The sequence below is a fragment of the Callorhinus ursinus genome, unplaced genomic scaffold (assembly GCF_003265705.2).
Source record: "Callorhinus ursinus isolate GAN/ISIS: 27379988/994484 unplaced genomic scaffold, GSC_fseal_2.0 scaffold1, whole genome shotgun sequence".
Classification (NCBI taxonomy): domain Eukaryota; kingdom Metazoa; phylum Chordata; class Mammalia; order Carnivora; family Otariidae; genus Callorhinus; species Callorhinus ursinus.
The window spans coordinates 50,996,049-51,006,065 of record NW_027397063.1 but is presented as its reverse complement, the minus strand read 5'-3'; the positions used below and the strand labels follow the sequence as shown (position 1 = coordinate 51,006,065).

Sequence of the window (10,017 nt, the reverse complement as noted above, 5' to 3'; positions counted from 1 at the left end):
AGCCTCCTACCCAGGCACACCTAAAGCCTTCCCTTTTTCCACTATAAAGCTGCCTGCCTTTGAGTCTCTGCCACAACACTAGTGACAATGGCTGACTCCGTGGCTGTTAGAGAGCTCTGAATAAATAACTTTTGGTTTTCTCCTTTGGTTGGTCTTTATTTCCACAATATACTCACTTTTGTTTGGAGAGCTCAATGCTGTGATAGAGCTTCCATAAGCATTTCAGAGAAACCAGCACATTCTTTTTTTTTTTTTTTTTTTTTTTTTTTGGTTTTCCCAAAGAGTTTATTTGAGCAGACTTGGAGACAGTGAGGCTCTGCATCTAAAAGAAGGTGTTGGGCCTCTTGGTGGTGAAGCGTGGCTTGTGCTGGCGACGCAGGACCCGGTGGGGCAGCGGGAACTTGATCTTGGAGTCGTGGAACTGCTTGACAGCTGGTCGGCGGCACTTGCTGGCTGCAATCTCCTCCACCTTCATGATCTGGATCGAGTGGGCCCGGGCACGGTGTCGGGCGCCCATGTCTCTGTAGCACTCTGTGACGGCGCCCGCAGTGGTCAGGTCCCGGTACTCCCGGTACATGTTGTGGGTGCCGCTACGCGAGTCATAGCGCAGCCAGATGCCAAAGTTCTTCACCCGCAAGGGGGACTTCTCAAACACCTGTCCACAGTAGACAATTTCCCCCGAAGATTTCTTCATCTTTTTCAGCTGAGACACAAAGTACCAGAAGCGGGATTTGGCGACGACGTGATTAGGTGCAAAGATTCGCATGCGATACAGGGGCGGAGTGCGACATTTGGGGGTGGGCAGGCAGCGCCCCACCACCTTGTACTCTCGCAGTGTTCCCGAAGCCTTCATGGCGCACTCCCCGCTCTCGCCGCCACACGAGAAAGCGAAACCAGCACATTCTTAATAAGTGAGTCCAATTCTGTCACGATCTTGGCAACTCCATTTCCCTCAGGGCCACATCCAATCTATCATTAAGTCCTGTCAACTCTATAACCAAAACATAACCCAAATGTAATCACTTCTCCCCCATCTCCAGTACCACCACTGGAGTCCAAGGAACTCCAATGTGCTTCTGGATTGCCACACTGGCCCCTTCACTGACCACCGCTTCCTCTCTTGCTCCTCTTGTGACCCATTCTCATATATAGCAGCCAGAGGGCTCTGCATATTAAATATATCATTTCTCTGTTTAAGCCTTCAAATGTCTTCCGTCCCACTTAGAATAAAATCCAAACTATAGCCATCTGGCATATTCCCTCTCCAGTCCCACCTTGTGCCACCCCTCCTGTCATCCACTACACTCAGGTGACACTGGCCTCCTCAAATGTGCCAAACATGTTCCCACCTCAAGGCCTCTGCACCAGCTGTTCTCTGCCAGGAATGCTCCTTTGCACGGCTGGCTGCTTTCTGTTGTTCAGATCGTCGCTTAGCCATCATATCTTCAGAGAAGCAAAGAAAGCACCTACTCTGTTGTGGTCACCCAATCACTGTCATCACATCACCCAATTCTACCTCCCTCCGCATAATGCTAATCACTACCTGAAACTTTTCCTTTGTTTGCTGGTTTTATTCTCGGTCTCCCTTATCAGAGCAGGGATTTGTCTGTCATGATAACCCACTGTATCCCCCAATCCTAAAACAGGCCTGGCATTGAACTGATGCTCAATGAGTATTTGTTGAACAAATGAATGAATGCATGCATGCAGGACTGGGGAAGTGAATAATTGAACTTCCTGAGACTTTGGACTCTGGTATGTGAAACTTTTCTCCCTTACTGCGTCCTAGCTCAAACCTTACTCCTAGGCTCTGTAACACTCAAATCAATTCCCAGCTTCTCTGGAAAGTCCTATTCCACTCAGAAGATGTGCCTGTCCCTCTTCATATACAGCTCTGTCTGTAGGATTCCTTTGGATTTAATCATATCCTACCTTGACGCCTCTCCCTTGTAGCCTGCTGCCTAGTCCTGTTAAACTCATCCCCTGCTTAACTCAGCACACGTGCATATTCTCCCTACCCAAACACACTTCTTTGCACCTTCTATAAAACAGTGTAGTAAACATAGCGGAGATACAACTAGTTTGTTGGATAAATTTTTTTAATGCCTATGAGGTAACATTAGGATAACATAATGCTAAGTTGTGCAGGACAGAGCCAACAATGAATGAAGTTAAAACGGTGACCTCAGAGCACTTCCTTGGGTCCACATGGATTCCCTGTTGCTATAAATAGCCATGTTTCACATTGCCCATTCATTGGTTTGCTCTGTACAAAGTCAATTTCATCTCTTTCGCTGTTCTCTCTCTCTCTCTCTCTCTCTCTCTCTCTCTCTCTCTCTCTCTCTCTAAGATGCATTCTGTCCTCCAAAGGCAGTGCTATGGGTGGACTGGGGTAACATTCACTGAGGATAGGCTTATATGCCCTGTGCACAGCCAGCCAGAAATTGCAGTTTGAATGACATTTTTTTTTTTTTTTTTTTTTTGCCTGGCAAAGAAAGAGTTGCCTCACCACCTCAGAGCTCAAATACCAGTTCACCTGGTTGTTGAAGGCTTCTTGTTATTTTATTGAAATTACACTCCTGAAAATGCATAGAGTAGTCACTCGCCTAGAGCCCAGTTTGTGATACTGGCTCTTTCTAAAGTATGTAAAAGAACTAAAATAATGTTTTTAGGAGTGAATTTTCAAAAAGGATCAGCAATTCCACAGGTTACTCCGGCTTTTTTCCCCATCTGCTGTGACAGCAGGTGTGATTTCACAAGCCCACTCCCATCAATCATCCTCTCCAACCTGTCTCTGGTGCCTGACAAGGTGTTTATGTGCATAACATGGAAACCATCACTGGATCTTGCGAACAAATAAGGCTGCCTTTCAACAATACTCCAAATGAAAACTTCCATGGAAAGCTAGGTGCTGAGTGCAGGTGGGTGATTCATTGAATCACCAGTCTCACCTTCTTCCAGGGGTTGCAAACTCAAAGGCCTTCAGTGGCAAGACAAGGACTATGAGACTATGAAGCATCCTTATGTAAAACAACAGCAGAGAACACTGCAGTCTAAATGGATAGTGCATGTTCTATCTAAAAAGTACTTGCATTTACTTTACATAAAAATGAGCTGGCTAAACCCAAGTTTTCTACAGGTATAACGTGGCCACCAGTGTTCAATCTTGATGCCTCTAATAAGTCAGTATTCTAGCCTGAGGCCCAAGCACTCAGGCTTTTCAGAGGATCTTAGAATTCATAAAATTATGGATAACAGGAGCTGGAAGTGATCTTAGATGTTATTTATTCCAAATTCATTTTTTCCAAGAAAGGAAACCGAGGCCCCCCAAAATTAGTAAGTCAGTGAAAAGGAACACAGCCAGCTTGTAGCAGGGTTAAGACAAAACTCTTATCTCAGACTCCAAGTCTGATGATCTCTCAGCTACTTGTCCTTGCTCTTCCTAATGTGCTGGTACAAACCTCATGCTTCATGTTCATTTAATACAAATATCCCTTACAAAGTTTTCTGGAAGTTGTATTAATCATAATAAAAGGTTCAAATGATAGAGGCTGGATTAAAATCAACTCAATAAAAGAGAATTTAGTCATTAAAGGTGGTAACAATAATGTAAAATGTGTACAAATATTATTCACAATAATTTGCATGGTAAACATAGACTATAAAATTAAGATTTCAACTACGTAAAAAGTATACAACATGTGGACAAAGACTAGAATGAAATTTGCATAATAAAATTAATTAAGAGTGGCATGATTGTTGTTCTTTTTAAAATCATTTTAATGCTACTATAGGTGATTCTCCTTAACAACAGTGCTGGGGGTCCATTTTAATTTCAAGGGTAGCCATTCACCACATCCTACCCTTTTGTTTGCTAACAAAACTTCATATTTTGTTCAGGCACCCAGTCTTTTCCCCTGTGACTCAGGAATGTCCTGATAAATGTCAATAGCTGTGTTCTCATCTCTTTGCTAGTAATTGGTTCAAACATGGGCATGTGATGTAAATCTGACAGATGAAACATAAAGAGAATTTGCTGAGGGGCTTTGGGACAGGGCTTCTTCAATCTTTTTTTTTTTTCAATTTTTATTTATTTATTTATTGAGAGATTTGAGAGAGAGAGTGAGCACAGTGTGGGGAGGGGCAGAGGGAGAGGGAGAATCTTAAGCAGGCTCTAACCCAGCACAGAGCCAGACACTGGCTCGATCTCACAACCCTGAGATCATGACCTGAGCCGAAATCAAATGTCGGACGCTTAGCTGACTGAGCCACCCAGGCGTCTCAAGGCTTCTTCAATCTTATAAGCAGGTCTCTTTCTCTACCTGTTGTGCAAGAATATGAAGACCTAGAGCTGATGCAGCCATCTTGTGACCATGCAGCAAGCCAGTCTGAGGACATCTATATGCTAAGATTAGCAGAACAGAAGGAAAGAAATGATTCCTGATGAATTAGTGTGAAGTCACCTACCTCTGAACTTCTGTAAGATAATCAACTTCTTATCATTTAGTTCAGCTGAGAAGGGGGATTTTCTGTTAATTGACAAAGCTCCAGCCAAAATAATAAACTTGATTCTTCCCTTTGTATATTGAAAAGCACAGCTGGATACCTTTATGAGCAGGGGAATATACTCACATATTTTCCTCTCCTTTTCTATTCCTAAGGCATAGGCAGCATGACTACATTGATATTGTCTAGTGTCTCATTTCAGAAGTGTGGTCAGGATGGATATAAGCACAATCCACTTCCCTAAGCTACCAGTTATAGTTCTACTAAGTACCCTAATATAATCAGAGCCTGATGACCATCAGCCCTTTTATATGGCATACTAAACACAAAAAGAGTTGAAACCAGTTTGAGAGAGAAAAATCTTCTCTTAAGAGAAAATAAGACAGGAAAGAAGAGGAAATAGCCATTTCCAGGAATAAGGATACCATCCCAATAAATTTGAGTTTTTAACTCCCTCAAGAGCTCTAACAACAACAAATACCCTTGTTTTGATGGTTGCATTTGACCTTTTTCAAACCATCAATTTTTAATTGTCCGTCATTTTTCTCTGGAAGTGACCATATTTCAATCAGAGCAGTGCAGTATCTGGACATCAATAACAAGTTTGCTAAGGGGCTGTGGAGGGAACAAAAACTACCACTGAATGTGAAATTATTGTCATTAACATACAAAATTCTACAAGTCATGTCTGCTGGTAAGAACTAAACTTTTGAGGATTAGAAAATGTAACCTGTAGAGAATGGACTATAGATATACTTCATACATGCTGAGTATCTTGAAAAATCAGATATGAAGATAAAGGGGCTCCTTTGTACTCTCGGGCAGGGATCAAACCATTATAAAGTCACTTACCCAAGAGAGGCATGGTGTGTGAACACTCAAACCCAACTTATGGCAACAATAATAATAGTCTATTTCCGATCTCAGAGAACATTTCCTCCTGGGAATTCCTAAAGGGCTTTAAAACTATTTTTACAAAATAAACATATATATTATTTTCAAGACAAGCACAGTCTATTCTATAATAGAATGTTGTCAATTATGAAAAAAGTAAAGTACCTCTACTATCTCTCCATCTTATTCTCCATAATGTCCCAAACCCCCAAGAGTAAAACAATTGAAACATACCTCACACAATCTAGAGTCTCAAGGCTCCTTTTGGGCTCCCAGGTCCTCACTTCCCAGCCATTTCTACTTCTGTCATAACATTTGTCCTCCAACTCCTTCATCTCCCAACCCTCCACACATACAGTTGGGGTGGCAATAAAAGCAAACAATAAATTGTCTAGTGTCTATACCTGCAACCTGTTTTACAAGCTTGTTCTTTATACCAGTGTTTCTCAAACTTTAATGAATATCCTAGGCATCTTATTAAGATGCTGATTCTGGATTCATTAAGTCTGGTGTGGGACCCAAGATTCTCCATTTCTAGCAGGTTACAAAGTGAAGCTGATGCTGCTGGTCCTGGTCCGTGGTCCATACTTTGAATAACAAGATTTTATAAAACTTTTAAGAGAAACAGCATCTGAGACTCAAACAAAACACACTAAATAACAAAGTGGTAATTGTTTCAAAATGTGATGGGATTTGATAGAATTTGAGACATGCTTTTCTGAACACTAAATACAAGTTCTGGAAAGATTGAGTCTCAGTGTATCTATTATCTATTGCTACACAATAAAATTATTTTTTTAAAGATTTATTTATTTATTTATTTATTTATTTGAAAGAGAGAAAATGAGAGAGAGAGAGAGAAAGAGCACATGAGAGGGGGGAGGGTCAGAGGGAGAAGCAGACTCCCTGCTGAGCAGGGAGCCCGATGCGGGACTCGATCCCAGGACTCCAGGATCATGACCTGAGCCAAAGGCAGTCGCTTAACCAACTGAGCCACCCAGGCTTCCCCACAATAAAATTATTAAAACAGTATCAGACATTTATTTTGCTCATGAATCTGAAATTTGGGCAGAGCTTTGCCATGACAACTTGTCTCTGTTCCACATGCCCTCAACTGGGACAGTTTAGTTGGAGATTGGAGGAGGCACTTTCAAAATGACTCACTCTTATGGGTGGCAGGTTGGTGCTGGTTTTCATCTGGAAGCTCAGCCAGGTCTGTGGGACAACCATCTTGGTTCCTCTCCATGTAGGCCCCTCCCTGCGCTGCTTGTGTTTTCTCATAGCATGATGACTGAGTTCTAAAAGCAAGTGTCTCAGGAAAACAAAATGGAAGTACATGGCATTTTCATGGCCTGGCCTTAGAAATAACATAATGTCCCTTTTGCCATTCTTTATTAGTTGAAGCAGTTACAAAGGCCTGCCAGGTTCAAGAAGAGAGACTTGAGACTCCACCTCTTGATGGTGAAGTGACAAAATTCCAGAAGAGCATGAGGGATGGGAGATACTATTGTGGTCATCCTTGGGAAATATAATCTGCCATACTCACCAACCCAAAATCCTTTTTGAACAAATAATAAGTTAATCATGATACAAATTTTCTAATTCTAGCCTAACCCCATTCCCATTTAAATGTATTTTGGGGAAGAAGAAAAGAAATATAGAGCACATGGGAAGATATTGAAGAAAAGCTAGAAGAATAAGAGATTATCTGATAAAGGGTAGGATAAAACAGGAAGAAAATAGTTAGAAAATGAAGAAGGATGTATATATAAAAAAAGGACATAGGATACAACACATAGAACAGTAGATCTGAATATAAAAACAACTATCACTTTCTTCCCTACCCTCACTCTGCTACCTGTAAAAGAGTGGAGTGGATACTAACCTGATTGGTTGGGAAGCCTAATATGTTACTTACTGCCATTCTCTGGTAGGAAGGAATCAAGATTGGAGCCTAGTACTGGCCAATAATAAATGAATTGATCTATTTTTCTCTTTTGAAAAATTTATGACAGCAGCAGAGTGAATTCAAACATAAGACCTAAGGCTTTCTCAGATAGTTCTCATCTAAGGCAAGACCACAGTGTCATTGGAGAGGAATAGGGCCTGGGATCAGGAAGAAGCAACCATACTGTCTGGACCACTTACTGCATTTGCCAACTTACATTTGCACCCTACAACATGAGGTCTGATTCCAGTGAAAAACACAGCAACAGGCTAGATCGGTACTCATGCAGTTGAAGATCATCATAATCGAATCTTCCAGTTCACTGTGAGAAATGCTACTTGTGGTGAGACAAGGAAACAAAATGTTCTTCTGTTCATGCAAGGCCTTCTAAATTGGCTCCCCACACCTCCACATTTGGTCTCCACACTGTCTTGCTGGGTGTGAGCTCTGTGCAAGTTTAAAGTGGTGCAAAAACGGCATGTTGCCCTCGATCTTTGGTGCTGAAAGTAAGATTCCAATGATGAAACCAAACAATTGCTGCCCTGGAACAATACTGCAAAAATGAGAAGGGAATATTTCTACCACAAATTTCACAACAATTCCCTTTGAAACAAAACCACTGAGCACACCTATGTATTAGAAACCCACCGCCTCTTAACTCTTGCTCCAAACCTCCCATTGCAGATTCAAGAGATAAAGACTTCCCTCATGAAGCACTGTTGGCTGGTATGTGAGAAAGTTCCAGTCATGCTATTGAGATGGGTTCCTGGAAGGAAGTTGAGGAAAATGATCTGCATTTTTCTTGATTTTTGCCCAAGTATGTCTGTTCTGTAGGCGTCCTGGAGTTCTTCCCAGAAGGCAGATCTCAAAATCTTCAATGCCAATCATGAATAAGAGTTCCATTTACTTAACATAATTAAACTTGTTCAATGTTGTATGAATGAAAAGTGTCAGATTAAAAGGAGCAATTGCTGATCTTCACCTACATGTTTGTCCTGAGAGAAAGGACTGCCTCACTCACCACCCCCTTTCTTTTCCTATACTAATTCCCTTCTATTCACCAAGGCAGTCAGGGAGTCTACCAGTGAGCCACCTGATCCAGCCTGAGGTGACTGCCTAGAGCTGTGACTTTGGGCATGGCAGTTAACTCCTCTATCTGTTGCTCCTATATAGAATTGGAATAAGAATGTTTGTCCCCCTTTATCTTCCTTTGAACTTTGCCTAAAAAAGGCACTACAAAAATGTTGAGGAAATTTTTGCCAGCAACATTTATAGCTGCCCTGTGAGGATACACCATGGGATCCCAACATAGAAAGTTTAGAAATGTGGCCTTCCCTGTTACATTCAGGCATTATCAGAGCAGCATTATCATTAGACACAATATTTTCAAATGTTAAAGAAAATAAACAAAGGATACTCGAAGGTGGAACAATGGTACTAAAAATGAGCAGTTAAGACCTTAAACTTTTTTTAAAAAATGATTTTATGTATTTATTTGAGAAAGAGAGAATAAGAGTGAGCACGAGTGGGAGGAGGGGCAGAGGGAAAGAGACAGAGGGACAAGCAGATTCCCCATTGAGCAGGGAGCCCGATGTGGGATTTGATCCCAGGACCCCAAGATCATGACCTGAGCAGAAGTTAGATGTCTAACTAGCTGAGCCACCCAGGTGCCGGAGACCTTGAACTTTTAATACACCACTGCTTCAATCTACTCGCACACTCTCTGATTTTACATATCAGACATGCCAACTCTGGGCAGTACAGGTTCTCTTGATCCCCTAACCCACAGAAGAAGAAACTCAGGGTTCACATTCAAGCTGGGAGTTCCAGTTTTAGGGCACATTCAATATCATTATGCCACATAACAATGTATGTATGCCCTATAAATCATAAGCAACCTTCGATATGGTGTCTACTCTCTCTACTCTACTCTGTATTAGTTTCTTAGGGATGACATAGCAAAATGCCTCAGATTGGGTGGCTTGACCAACATAAATTAATTTTTTCACAGTTCTGGAGGCTAGAAGTCCAAATTCAACATGTCAGCAGGTTTGGTTTCTCCTGAGGTCTCTTTCCTCGGCTTACAGATGGCTGCCTTCTTGCTGTGTCCTCATGTGGCCTTTTCTATGCATGTCACTCCCTGGTATCTCTTTGGCTTCTTAAAAGGACACCAGTCAGATTGGAGTAAGGACACTATTTTAACTTAGTCACCTCTTTTAAGATTTTATCTCTAAATATAGTCATGTTCTGAAGTTAAGGATTTTAATATATGAATTTGGGGTGGGAATGGTGGAGTGGAGGGATACAATTCAATCCATAACAGTCTCTGTAAAAATGGGCATCATGAGGATTTCTGTAAGATGGGGCAGACAAGAACATGAATGAGAAAATGCTTTATAAATTATAAGTCACCATACAAATATTGTATCATTGATATCATCATTTTGTCATTATAATTATTATTCTCTATGACATATTGTCAGTCTCCTGGGAAACCTAAAATTTTCACCTTTTGAAGAATTATAGCACAGTGGTTAAGAGAACATGCTCCAGAATTAAGATGTCTGGATCCAAATCCAGGCTCCACTATGTGTCAGCTCTGTGACCTTCAGAAATTATTTTAACCTCTCTAAGCCTCAGTTTTCCTATCTGTAAATTAGGGATATAAA

At 41.3% G+C, this 10,017-nt stretch overlaps 1 pseudogene; it reads right to left on the bottom strand.

The window, feature by feature from the left end:
• Positions 1-288: 288 nt before the first annotated feature.
• LOC112826370 (large ribosomal subunit protein eL20 pseudogene) lies at positions 289-883 on the bottom strand (annotated as a pseudogene).
• Positions 884-10,017: the final 9,134 nt, after the last annotated feature.